The sequence below is a fragment of the Zalophus californianus genome, chromosome 14 (assembly GCF_009762305.2).
Source record: "Zalophus californianus isolate mZalCal1 chromosome 14, mZalCal1.pri.v2, whole genome shotgun sequence".
In the NCBI taxonomy this organism is placed as follows: Eukaryota; Metazoa; Chordata; class Mammalia; order Carnivora; family Otariidae; genus Zalophus; species Zalophus californianus.
Genome location: NC_045608.1, coordinates 39375832 through 39389236, shown reverse-complemented (window position 1 = coordinate 39389236; position 13405 = coordinate 39375832). Strand labels below are relative to the sequence as shown.

The following is a 13405-nucleotide window of genomic DNA, read 5'->3' as shown; positions in this document are numbered from 1 at the left end:
TGGTGGAACAGGGGAGTAAAAAGACACATAGAACACATATAAAATAGTGCATAATATAAATCCTACCATATCAATAATTACATGAAATGTAAATAATTGAAAGGAAGAGGATATCAGACTGGATAAGAGACATCTAATTATAGCTGCCTATAAGAGGCAAAATTTAGACTCTAAGCACAAACAAAATTTAAGTAAAAGGATGGAAAAAGATCTGTCATGCAAATAATAATCTAAAGAGAGCTGTGATAGCTATATTAATTTCTATTAAAATAGACTTAAAGAATAAAAAAATACCAAAGACCAACAGAGACATTTTATAATGAAAGAATGATTAACAGAGCAGGAAGGTATAGCAATTATAAACATAATATACACCAAATAGCACAGTCCCAAAACACATGAAGCAAAAAGTGACAAAAGTGAAGGCAGAAATAGGCAATTTAACAATGATATGTAGAGACTCCTGTCCCCCAATCTCAATAATGGATAGACCAATGAAACAGCCTATCACCAAGGATATAAGAGACTTCAACAACACTATAAAATGATTAGATCTAACATATAGCTATAGATCATACAACCTAAAAACAGCAGACTATACAGTATTTTCAAACACACATGGAAAATTCTCTAAAAAGAGTATAAAACTAGAACATAAAACAAATCTGACAACAACAAGACAGAAGAGAGACAAATCAAGGAGTCGATCCCATTTACAATTGCACCCAAAACCATAAGATACCTAGGAATAAATTTAACCAAAGAGGCAAAGGATCTGTACTCAGAAAACTATAAACTACTCATAAAAGAAATTGAAGAAGACACAAAGAAATGGAAAAACGTTCCATGCTCATGGATTGGAAGAACAAACATTGTGAAGATGTCAGTGCTACCTAGAGCAATCTACACATTCAACGCAATCCCCATCAAAATACCATCCACCTTTTTCAAAGAAATGGAACAAATAATCCTAAAATTTGTATGGAACCAGAAGAGACCCCGAATAGCCAGAGGAATATTGAAAAAGAAAAGCAAAGCTGGCGGCATCACAATTCCGGACTTCCAGCTCTATTACAAAGCTGTCATCATCAAGACAGTATGGTCCTGGCACAAAAACAGACACATCGATCAATGGAACAGAATAGAGAGCCCAGAAATGGACCCTCAACTCTATGGTCAACTTATCTTTGACAAAGCAGGAAAGAATGTCCAATGGAAAAAAGTCTCTTCAACAAATGGTGTTGGGACAATTGGACAACCACATGCAGAAGAATGAAAGTGGACCATTTCCTTACACCACACACAAAAATAGACTCCAAATGGTTGAAAGACCTAAACGTGAGACAGGAGTCCATCAAAATCCTAATGGAGAACACAGGCAGCAACCTCTTCGACCTCAGCCACAGCAACTTCTTCCTAGAAACATCGCCAAAGGCACAGGAAGCCAGGGCAAAAATGAACTCTTGGGATTTCATCAAGATAAAAAGCTTTTGCACAGCAAAAGAAACAGTCCACAAAACCAAAAGACAACCGACAGAATGGGAGAAAATATTTGCAAATGACATATCAGATAAAGGGCTAGTATCCAAAATGTATAAAGAACTTAACAAACTCAACACCCAAAGAACAAATAATCCAATCAAGAAATGGGCAGAAGACATGAACAGACATTTTTCCAAAGAAGACATCCAAATGGCCAACAGACACATGAAAAAGTGCTCAACATCGCTCGGCATCAGGGAAATCCAAATCAAAACCTCAGTGAGATACCACCTCACACCCATCAGAATGGCTAAAATTAACAAGTCAGGAAACGACAGCTGTTGGCAGGGATGTGGAGAAAGGGGAACACTCCTACACTGTTGGTGGGAATGCAAGCTGGTGCAACCCCTCTGGAAAACAGTATGGAGGTTCCTCAAACAGTTGAAAATAGAGCTACCATTCGATCCAGCAATTGCACTACTGGGTATTTACCACAAAGATACAAATGTAGGGATCCGAAGGGGTACGTGCACCCCAAAGTTTATAGCAGCAATGTCCACAATAGCCAAACTGTGGAAAGAGCCAAGATGTCCATCGACAGATGAATGGATAAAGAAGAGGTGGTATATATACACAATGGAATATTATGCAGCCATCAAAAGGAATGAGATCTTGCCATTTGCAATGATGTGGATGGAACTGGAGGGTGTTATCCTGAGTGAAATAAGTCAATCAGAGAAAGACATGTATCATATGACCTCACTGATATGAGGAATTCTTAATCTCAGGAAACAAACTGAGGGTTGCTGGAGTGATGGGGGGTGGGAGGGATTGGGTGGCTGGGTGATAGACACTGGGGAGGGTATGTGCTATGGTGAGCACTGTGAATTGTACAAGACTGATGAATCACGGATCTGTACTTCTGAAACAAATAATGCAACATATGTTAAGAAAAATAAAAAAGAAGAAGATAGCAGGAGGGGAAGAATGAAGGGGAGTAAGTCGGAGGGGGAGACGAACCATGAGAGACGATGGACTCTGAAAAACAAACTGAGGGTTCTAGAGGGGAGGGGGGTGGGGGAATGGGTTAGCCTCGTGATGGGTATTAAAGAGGGCACGTTCTGCGTGGAGCACTGGGTGTTATGCACAAACAATGAATCATGGAACACTACATCAAAAACTAATGATGTAATGTATGGTGATTAACATAACAATAAAAATTATTTTAAAAAATCTGAATAAATGTTAAGGGATTAAAATCATACAAAGTATATTTTCTGATTACAATGAAATGTAATTGATTTCAACATTAGAAGGGAACTTCACATAAGTCTGGAAATTAAACAATAAATTTCATAGGTCAGAGTCAAAACTAGGAAGTATTTTTAACTATACAAAAATGAACTTGGATGTCAGCATGATGGTGGAGATTGCAGCCTCTGTTTCCCACAAAAAGCAACTAGACACCCATCCACAAAGGAAAATATTTCTGTAAGGTTCAGGGGTCCAACTAAGAAGCTGAAGTATCACAGTAGAAAAATTCCTGAGTAAAACTGCACAATGAGGTAGGAAGAACAGTTTTAATTTTTTCTGAATCATCCCATTCCCTAGGCTGGCACTGCCCAGAACCAAGAGGGAACTCAGCCTGAGAGAGAAGGGTGAGTAACCAGTTTCCCCAGCCTTTCAGAGCACTGCATGAAGAACCCACTTGAGTTTCATCCCACTCAGATCACTGGGGAGACTAGCACAGCTGAAATATCTACACATGGCTAGGAACAAAGACAGAGGGCAGGAGCAACTAGTATCAACTGCATAGCAGGAGTGACTGAGGTTCTCAGTGGCCCTCTCTGAGGAGGATCCCAGCAGGCTTCACCTCCACTTGTCCTTGTGGATGCCCCAGACCTCCTCCACAGTGTTTGCCTTCACACGGACCTCCAGGGGCCTGCCAGCTTTTACCACTGAGGAAACCAACAGCCATCACAGATGCATTCTTAAGTTCATTGCAGCATTATTCTCAGAAGCCAAAATACAGAAACAACGTAAATGTTCCTCAACAGATCGATAAAGAAAATGTATACATATACAATGGAATATTCATCAGCCTTTAAAAAGAAGGACATCCTGCCCTTTGTCATAATAGGGATGAGCCTGGAGGAAATTATGCTAAGTGAAATAAGCTAGACACAGAAAGACAAATATCACATGATCTCACTTACATGTGAAATCTTCAAAGGAAGAAAGGAATGGAGGGAGGGAGAGAAAGAGAAAGAGAGAGAACGAATGAATGAACAAATGAAAGAATGAAAGAACTCATAGTAACTAAGAGGAGAATGGTGGTTGCCAGAGGCTGGGGTAAGGGAAAAGAATACAAACGTTCTGAGATAAATTAGTTCTAGAGAGACTTAATGTATGTCATGGTGACTACAGTTAATAAGAATGTGTTATATACTGGAAATTTGCTGATAGTAAATCTCAAGTATTCTCAACACAAACACACACTCACATACTCACACACATACACACTTTGTAACTATGTAAGGTGATGCATATGTTAATTAGTGTATCGTGGTAACCATTTCAATGTATAAATTTACAAAAATATCACACTGTATACCTTAAATATATACAATTTTCAATCATATCTTAATAAGGCTAGAAAAAATGAAAATATTTAAAAATTTATGGGATGCATTTAAAGTATTCATAGAAGAAACCTATAGGTTTATATACCTGTATTTAAAAAGAAAATCAATTACCCAAGCCTTCCTTCACCTTCAGAATTCATAAAGTAAGGGTAAGCTCAAACCAAGGCAAAGAAAATGAAAAAAATGATAAAGATTAGAGCCAAAAACCAAAAAATAGAAAACAAAACAACAAAAATAGAGAAAAATCAATTAGATCAAAGGTAGTTCTTTGAAATAATGAATGAAATTGACAACCTTTAGCTAGATTAACCAAGAGGGAAAAAAAACAGAAAAAAAGACACAGATTACTAAAATTAAGAATGAAAAGACAGACATCACCAGTGACCCTTCAACAATTAAAAGGATTATAAGTGATGACTATAATACAATTTTATACTAACAAATTTGACTGCTTATATAAAATTGGTAAATTCATAACACAAATTATCATAACTAATTCAAGAATAAATAAAAATCTTAATAGAAGTATAATAAGTAAGGAAATTGAATTAGTGATTTAAAATCTCTCTGTATAGAAAAGCCCAGGCCCAGATGGCTTCACATTTAAAAAGAAATAATGCCAATACTGCACAAACTCCTCCAGAAAATAGAGTAGGAAGAAATACATTAGCTCTTTCTACGAGATCAGTATTACTCTGATACCAAAGCTAATGATATGACAAGAAAATAACATTATAAACCAATACTGGTCATGAATATAAATGCAAAAATCCACAACAAAATATTAGCAAATTGAATTTAACAATACAAATTAAACACAAGTGTAATTTATTCTAAGACTGTAAGATTGGCTTAATTGAAAATCAATTATCATATATCATATTAATAAGATAAAGGACACAATCCAAATGATTATCTCAATAGATGCATAAAGACAATTAAAAAATTTAACACCCATTCATGATAAAATCTTTCAACAAACATTGAATAGAGGGAAACTTCAACTAATAGAGAACATTTAAAAACAAAAAAAATTTGCAGTTATCATCATGCTTAATGGTAAAAGACTGAAGGCTTTTCCCATAAGACTGAGAACAAAGCAAGTATGTCTACTTTTGCCATTTCATTTTAATATTATATGGGAGAATATAGCCAGGATAATCAGGCAAGGAAGAGAAATAAAAGGGATCTAGATTAGAAAGGAAGTGAAATTGTTATTCTCAAACAATATGATCTTGTTGTTTAGAAACATAAATAAGGTCAGCATGTTTGCAGGACATAAGGTGAGCACACAGAAATCAAACTCTACTAGCAATGAAAAATATGAATCTAACATTAAGAAAAATATTTCATCTACAATATCATTGAAAAAATAAATATGTATCAACTTAACAAAAGAAATATAATACTTGGATATGTGCAAGTCCAAAACATTGATGAGAGAAATTTTAAAAGATCTGATTAAACGGAGAGACATTTCACGTTCAGGGATTGTAAGACTCACACTGTTAAGATGATAATTCTTCCCAAATTGCTCTATATATTCAATTTAATCCCTATCAAAATTCCAGCAAGTACTTTTCAGAAATTTGCGAAATGAGTCTACGGCCATACCACCCTGAATGTGCCCTATCTTGTCAGAAATTTGCGAAATGATTCACAAATATATATGGCATTACAAAAGGCCAAAAATGACCAAACTATTTTCCAATATTTAAATATAAGAACGGAAACAGTAAGTTTTTGCAGATAATTTAGGAGAAAATCTCTGAGATCTTGGATTAGGCAAATATTTCTTTTATAGGACATTAAGATCAATATCTCAAAGACATAAAACTGATAAATTGGACTCACCAAAAATAAAAAGTTCTGCCTTTCTAAAGGCATCCTTAAAAAAGTGAAAAAAACAAACAAGAAATTAGGAAAGATCTGTAAAAATCACAAAAAATTTGTAAAACTCATAACATATACAGGAATGTCCCAAAATATATATAGTCTTAGACCTCAATCATAAGATGTTAAGCAACTCAATAAAAAATGGGCAAAATATTTGAAGAGGCATTTTATCAAAGAATAGCTATGAATATGGCTAACACATGAAAAGATGTATAATATCATTAGTCATAGGGAAATGCCAATTAAAACTACTAGAATTGTTATATTTTAAAAAAAGACAATAACATAAATTGGTGAGGATGTAGAAAAAAACAGGAATTTTGGTATAATAGTGGTAGAATGTGGAATGGTTTAAACACTTTGGAAATAATTTGGAAGTTTCTTTAAAAGTTTAAACACAGATTCACCATAAGAACCAGCAATTCCATTCTTGGGCATATATCCATATGAAGACTTATACACAAATGCTCTTAGCAGCATTAATCATAATTGCCAAAAAATTAAAAATCTAAATTTCTATCAACTAGTAGCCAAAATGTGGCATATACATAGAATGAAATACTAATCAACAATATAAAGGAACAAACTACTGATACATGCCACAACATAAATGAGCTTCAAAAACATATTGCAAGTGAAAAAAACAGTACTCTTGAAATAGGTAGAATATATGATATGTAAAATATCCTCAATAAGGTTTTTTGGGTTTTTCTGTTTAAAGTGACATGCCCCATTCTCCTAACTCCTATGAAGCTGAGAGGAAATTTGCCTTTGCCCTGAGCAGAATTAACGGGGTAAAAATATCCTTGAGAGTTATATCCTTAAGCAGGTCCTCATGTGGATATTAGCCCAAATTATGCTTACAGTAAATAAACTTTAAGCAATGAGTTAAGTTCATAATTTTTCCTAATATTTTCCTGGCCACCTGAGAGAAGCAAATATAAATGAACCATCATCCGATACTCCAAAAAATCCCTAAAGCACTTTTAGTGGAAAATGAATATCTCACAATTGAAAAATCACCAAGCACACAAGGAAACAAGCTACCCTGCTTGACAGCAAACAGAGAAAAGAAAGCAGCTGAAGCTATGAAAGTGTGAGATTTTGAATAATCAGACAGATTATAAAATTACGATGTGTATTATAAAAGAAGAACTTAGAAACATTCAGAGAAGAAGAATTATCAAGCATCACCAAGTTTATCTGAAAAATAAAAAATTTTAAGCAAAATTAAAATTGTCAATGGAGAATTTGAATAGCACGTTAGACACAGCTGAAGAGGTAAATAGTAACGAACTATAGAAATGATCCCTGAAAGTATAGTCTTTGAAGAGGTAAATAGTAAACTTAAAATATACCAAAAGAAATTATGTAGAATGATTTACATAGAGAAAAAAAGATTCAAAATAGATAAAGGTTATAGGACATGGAAAAAGTTTTATTAGAGTTTTAGAAGGAAAGGAAAGAAGAATGGGGTAGATGTAACATTTCAAGAGATAAGTCTCTTTGGTAGAGTCACTGCAAAAACTTCACCCCTTTCCATATACATGCATTTTGTAATGTGACCTTGGAGAGACTCCCATCAAAAGGTGGAATTTCTTTACCCATCCTTTGAAAACAGGCTGACCTCTTGGCTTGGTTTGGCCCAAAGAATGTGGTAAGAAATGACCGTACTGCAAAGGCTTCAAGATTTCTTATGTGATTCCCCTCTTTCTTTTGGAGCCTTGCCACTGTCGTATGGAAAAGCTTGTCTGCTGGAGGATGAGAAAACCAAGTTGTACCAACTATGGCCACCCTAGGGAAGCCTAGAGGCATCTGAAGCCCAAAAATGTGAAACAATCAAGATCGTCTGAACAGATTCCCTGTCCCATAGATGATCAAAGATCCATGAATGAACCCAGACAAAATGGATTAGAAGACTTAGAAACAAATCATCGTAGACTTCAAAGCTAGAAAGAATACATTATGAGCTTTTGAAATTGGTTAACATGGTATCTAGGCAGAATACTGAAAGCATCAGCTAATTGCTCTTAGCTGTGTGATACAGAATTAAAGAGATGAGCTAATAGGGAACTCACTATTGTGCAAGTATAATGTCAAAGATATATAGGGGGTTCCTATAAATTGCTGGATTGGAAAAAAAGATACATATTTTCACCTCTAGTCTTCCCAGTTAGTAAATATTCTCAATGTAAAATGAGGCCTGAGGATTTTAAGATCAAACCAAGAGTGTGACTGTGAGACCCTTCTTGAAGAACCCTGGAAGAATGGTTTTTCCTGGTAGGCCTTCTCAACTGGACAAAAAGGTTTCTAGGAAATTTGAGGGCAGAGTCCCATAGGTGCCTAATAGCAAAAGAGCGGTCATTAAGTCTAGATTCAAAAGGACTGAGTGTTCAAATTGCAGGAAGGCCTCTGGGCTCCCAACTTGCTCTAAGCAAGAAGCAGGTGAGGAGGCTACTCTGCTGACAAAATTAGTCATTCTTTAGAGATGGTCAGGAAGTTTAATCAAAAAGATGGATGTTGCAGAGGGAGGATACGAGAGATCCCATTAGGAGGACATTATACCTGTTAGTAGGACAGAAGATTGATTTTCTTAAATATACTTCAATTTTATTTAAGTAATTACAGGATCTAGAAGAGTTATAATTCAGATAATGATCCTACAGCATTTTTAATGAACACATGTAGACACAGGCAGAACAACTCATGGTTTGGTTCATTTGTATTATCGCTGGATTAGCCAACAAGTCCACTGTGAAAGTCTTTATCAAAAAAAAAATCATTTATCACTCTGATGGACAACTATTGCTAGAAATAGGATAATTTCCAACATCATTTCTTGATCTAGAGTTTATGTCCACTATGCCACAAGTTGCCTTTCTTACTTCAAAGTGACATAAACACAGAAAAAGCCCTAATTCTCCTCATTCAAACACAAGAGGAAGAAATGCAATACAAGGCTTTTCAATTACCTATAAAATATGTGTGTTTCTGGACAAAATGCCAACTAGAAAATAGTATTCCCTCTTCCTTAATACATAAATTATAAAATTTAAAGTTCACTCATTAATGGTAAAGAAAAAAGTAATCAATGGCACAGAATTCATTCACCTTACAATTCATTCTGTGCCATTCTGTAAAATGTAGCCTTTGTGTTAAGAATATAACTTATATAAAATAATGGGTTTTTTCATGAGAGACTACGGACTCTGAGAAACAAACTGAGGGTTCTAGAGGGGAGGGGGTGGGGGGATGGGTTAGCCCCGTGATGGGTATTAAAGAGGGCACGTATTGAATGGAGCACTGGGTGTTATACACAAACAATGAATCATGGGTCACTACATCAAAAACTAATGATGTAACGTATGGTGATTAACATAACATAATAAAATAAAATTTAAAAAATAATAATGGATTTTTTTTTCCCTCTTACCCTTGTTTGTAATGATATACAAAAGCACAATCAATAGATAAAAAGCAAAGGTTATTTACAGGATTTGTTTCATAATGAAGATTATACTATAAAATCAGTAGCAAAACAACTCCATCCAGTTTGTTGCATTACTGTTATTGTAAGTATACAAAACAATCATCTTTATCTGAAGAGTCCAAAGGTGTGATATTACCCTGCATATTTTTATCGTTTGCTGAATGCCTAAATGTTTGACAGTTTGTGATGACAAGAGCGAATTTAGCAAATTTGGTTTCTCCTTTTTAGAAGCCTACAAATTACAACAGACAATGTTAATAAATAGGTTTTTGAACTACTTTCCCAAACTAACTTTTACAATTGCAGTGACAGAGCTATGATCCTCCTTCATGAAGGGCAATATGGTCTGGGGGAAAAGCCCTCAGGTAGAGGCAAAATGATGTTCCTGTAGGGTTTGTTACTTAAACTAGCTATTCTTCAACTCTAAAAACTGTAACTTCAGTTAGGGGCAATATACTACTTATCCAATGGAGGGGTTGCTAAGATGATTAAATGTGATAATGTATATAAAAGATAATCATTTGTAAGTTGCTATGGAGGAGTAAAATAGCAAACATCCAAGGCAGTAAGTATATTGTTTGTGTGTATGGCTTAGTTGTAACAGATAATGGCTTGGAATTCAGTGGGAGAAGAACAGTAGGCGGGGAAGACGTTTAGGTGGAGACTAGGGGAAGAGGAAGGAAAAGTCAAGCTCATAGAGAGCTTCTGGATACAACGTTAGAAGAAAAGGTTAAGTTAATTGAAGCACAAATAGAAAATAGCCGTTAGAAACTTCTTAAGGTTAGTAACTAAATCTAATCACATATTTTTATTTCTTGTACTGCCTAGTGTAGTATCTTACTATTGTACCTAGTTGTTGTAGGCGCCCATTTTTAAGTAATCTAGGGGAAAAAAACTCATGCTTTATTTGAGAGGTACTAACTTAAGGCTTTGGTTGGTTCTTAAAGCTTTATTTTATTTTAAAAAAAGGAAAATAAAGGAAATCTACTTCTTACACTTGCAACAGTGCTCCAGCTCATCATCAGTGTTCTGATTGGACTTTTAATTCCATTATCCCACAGAGACCAGAAAACAGTAATTGCCCCCACGCAATTCAGGTAATAGCGTTCCATTATTTAAATTGTCCTTTTATCTCTCAAATTTCTGCATGATTTTTTCTTCTCTTGACCAATTTACTTTCTACTGGCCTTGGTGCCTCTGTTTCTGAAAACTACATCTGCTCCCTCACTCAATTCACCCAATGAATTAATGAAAGTTTTTATGTTCTTAAAGCAAGGGAGTTTTGATTAGCACTGAGAAATTTAGTTTGTATGTAGGGGGAAAATGATAATGTTTTTTGCCAATAGCGTTACTGCAACCACTATAATATGACAACTAGCACTAAAATAAAATGTAATTTCAAAAGTGGGGGATGGTTTAAAAAGAATATGGTTAGAAACTGCTAGTCAAAGCCAGCACCTGCTTGAGCCTCCTTAAAGGAATGAGTTGGAGAGGAAGTGAAGGGCTTTATAACAGTTTACAACAAAAATGTTTAAAGGAAGTCCAAGTGCAGATGCATGGGGTTGTTCCTTAAATTCTATTATTATCTCAGGCAGTGCATCTAGAATACACAACTAATTATGATTAAAGTTGTAATGGGCCACCCACACCAGTTATGATGCAAAAGAGACACATCACCGTTTAGATTTTTTAAACATTTAAACTGTAACTGAAAAAGAATGTCCATTTTTGTAATGCAGAGAGAATGATCACAAATATGACTAGAAACATGAACTCTACAGCACCTCTATGAAGTATAAAAGTTAGTCATTTTAATATTAGCTTAGCATTTTTTAAAATAATGTATTATTTTAAGACATTTTTGAAAACCTTATAATGGCATTAGGTATTACAGAAAATATTTCTTGGGGATATTTTCTCAGTGTGAGACAAAGTGTTCTCTATCACTTTTAGTTGTTTTTTTTATTTCCGTTTTCTGTGGGCTGCCAAAGTATAGCCTCAAAATTCACACAAATGAATTTTGAATGAATAAAGACTTTCTACTTCTCCTTCCTTTAGGAAGAAGAAAGTAATTGTAGGGTCAGTATTAGGGTTCTCTAAAGAAAGACAACCAATCAGATATATAAATACATGGAAAGAGATTTATTATAGGGAATTGGCTCATGCAGTAATGGGGGCTGGCAACTCTCAGGATCTGCAGGGTGAGTAGGCAAGCTGGAGACCCAAGAGAGCTAGTGTTGTTGGAGTTTGAAGGCTGGCAAGCTCAAGACCCAAGAAGAGTTGTTTCAGCCCAAGTCCAAAGGCCAGAAAAGAGCAGTGTCTTAGCTCAACAGTCAGGCAGGGGATGTTGTCTCTCACTCAGCCTTTTTGTTTTATGTAGACCTTCAACTAATTGGATGAGCCTCCACGTTAGGCAGGGTAATCTGCTTTACTCAGTCTACTGATTCAAATGTTAATTTCATCCACAAATAACCTCATGGAAATATCCAGGATAATATTTGACTGAATATCTGAACACTGTGACTCAGTCAAGTTGACACAAAAAAATTAACCATCACAGGGGCCCTGTTTCAAGGTTCCCATAATCTGGTCTCAGCTTAATTTATTTGTTGCTTAATACTGAATGTTGATCCACATAAGCTTCCTTGTTTCAGACTATCTGGATCTGATGGACTCTCAAATATTTCCGTGAGCATACTCATCCTACCATGACTTTGATAAAAGTAGCCCCTGTACTAAGAATGCCTTCCCTTCCTTTGTCTAACCACATCTTATTCAAGTTCAGCACCTCCATTGTCACCTCCATGGGGCTTCCTTGGACCCCATTAGCTTGCACATGTCTCTTCTTCCCCTGAACTCTTGCAGGATGGAATCTGTACCAACTAAGGTTACAGTCTTTTATAGAGCATCTTTTATTTGCTTTTATTCTATATGTGGTAATATTCTCAATAGAATATAAGTTCAAGAGTGGGAATCTTCTGCTATATTCATTTATCTATTCAATATGTAGTTTAAAAACATACTTCTTGCTTTCAAGGTATTCACCATCTGATAGGGAAATTAAAATAATTAACAGACAATTTCAACAATGTTATAGGTGGCTCCATAGAGTTAAGCACAGAGTGTTATAAGAGTGAAGATAAAGTTAAGAAATCACTCTAGAAGTTAACAGTTTAATAAATAACACAACATGGCCAATTTCTGTGGGTCAGTAATCTGGAAGCAGCTTAGATGCATGGTTCTGGCTCAAGGTCTCTCATGAAGTAGTAATCAAGCCACTGGCTAGAGGTGCGATCTCATCTGAAATCTCTACTGGGGAAGGATCAGCTTCCAACTTCACTTATGTGGTTGTTGGATGGCCTCAGTTCCTGACTGGTTACTGTACTTACAATAGCCTGCACAAAGGGCCTCATGATATGGTAGCTGGCTTCCTCCAGAAAAAGTTATCTGAGATAGAGAATACAACCGAGAAGGAAGCTGCAGTCTTTATGAACCTACTCTTGGAAGCAACACACTGTCATTTCTGTCTATTTTATTTGTTAGAAGCAAGTCCCCAAGTCTAGCCCATTAGCTTCATCTCTCGAAGGGAGAAATATCAAAGAATTTGTGGACCTATTTTTCAATTAGCAATAATCGCGCCTCAGATAAACCTCATTGGCTACGATACTGCCACTGCGCAAATCTGTGTGGACCTATTTTTAAAAGCAGAAGTTAGGAAAATGGTCCTTAGAGGAGGTGAAAACTAAACTGAATTTTAAAAGATCAGTTAGGTGAAAAGAGTGGAAGAAAGGTGCTTTGGGGAGAGAGACAAGACTATTTAAAAAAAGAAGAACAAGAGCATGGAGTCTCTGGGTAATAGAAAGTCTCCATGTTATCTGGTTTAATATAATGT

The 13405-nt window shown here is 35.6% G+C and overlaps 1 non-coding gene across 1 annotated transcript; it reads right to left on the bottom strand.

The window, feature by feature from the left end:
- Positions 1–13061: 13061 nt before the first annotated feature.
- LOC113913438 lies at positions 13062–13197 on the bottom strand. The gene has a single exon (XR_003517213.1). It is a non-coding gene; the product is annotated as a U4 spliceosomal RNA (small nuclear RNA).
- Positions 13198–13405: the final 208 nt, after the last annotated feature.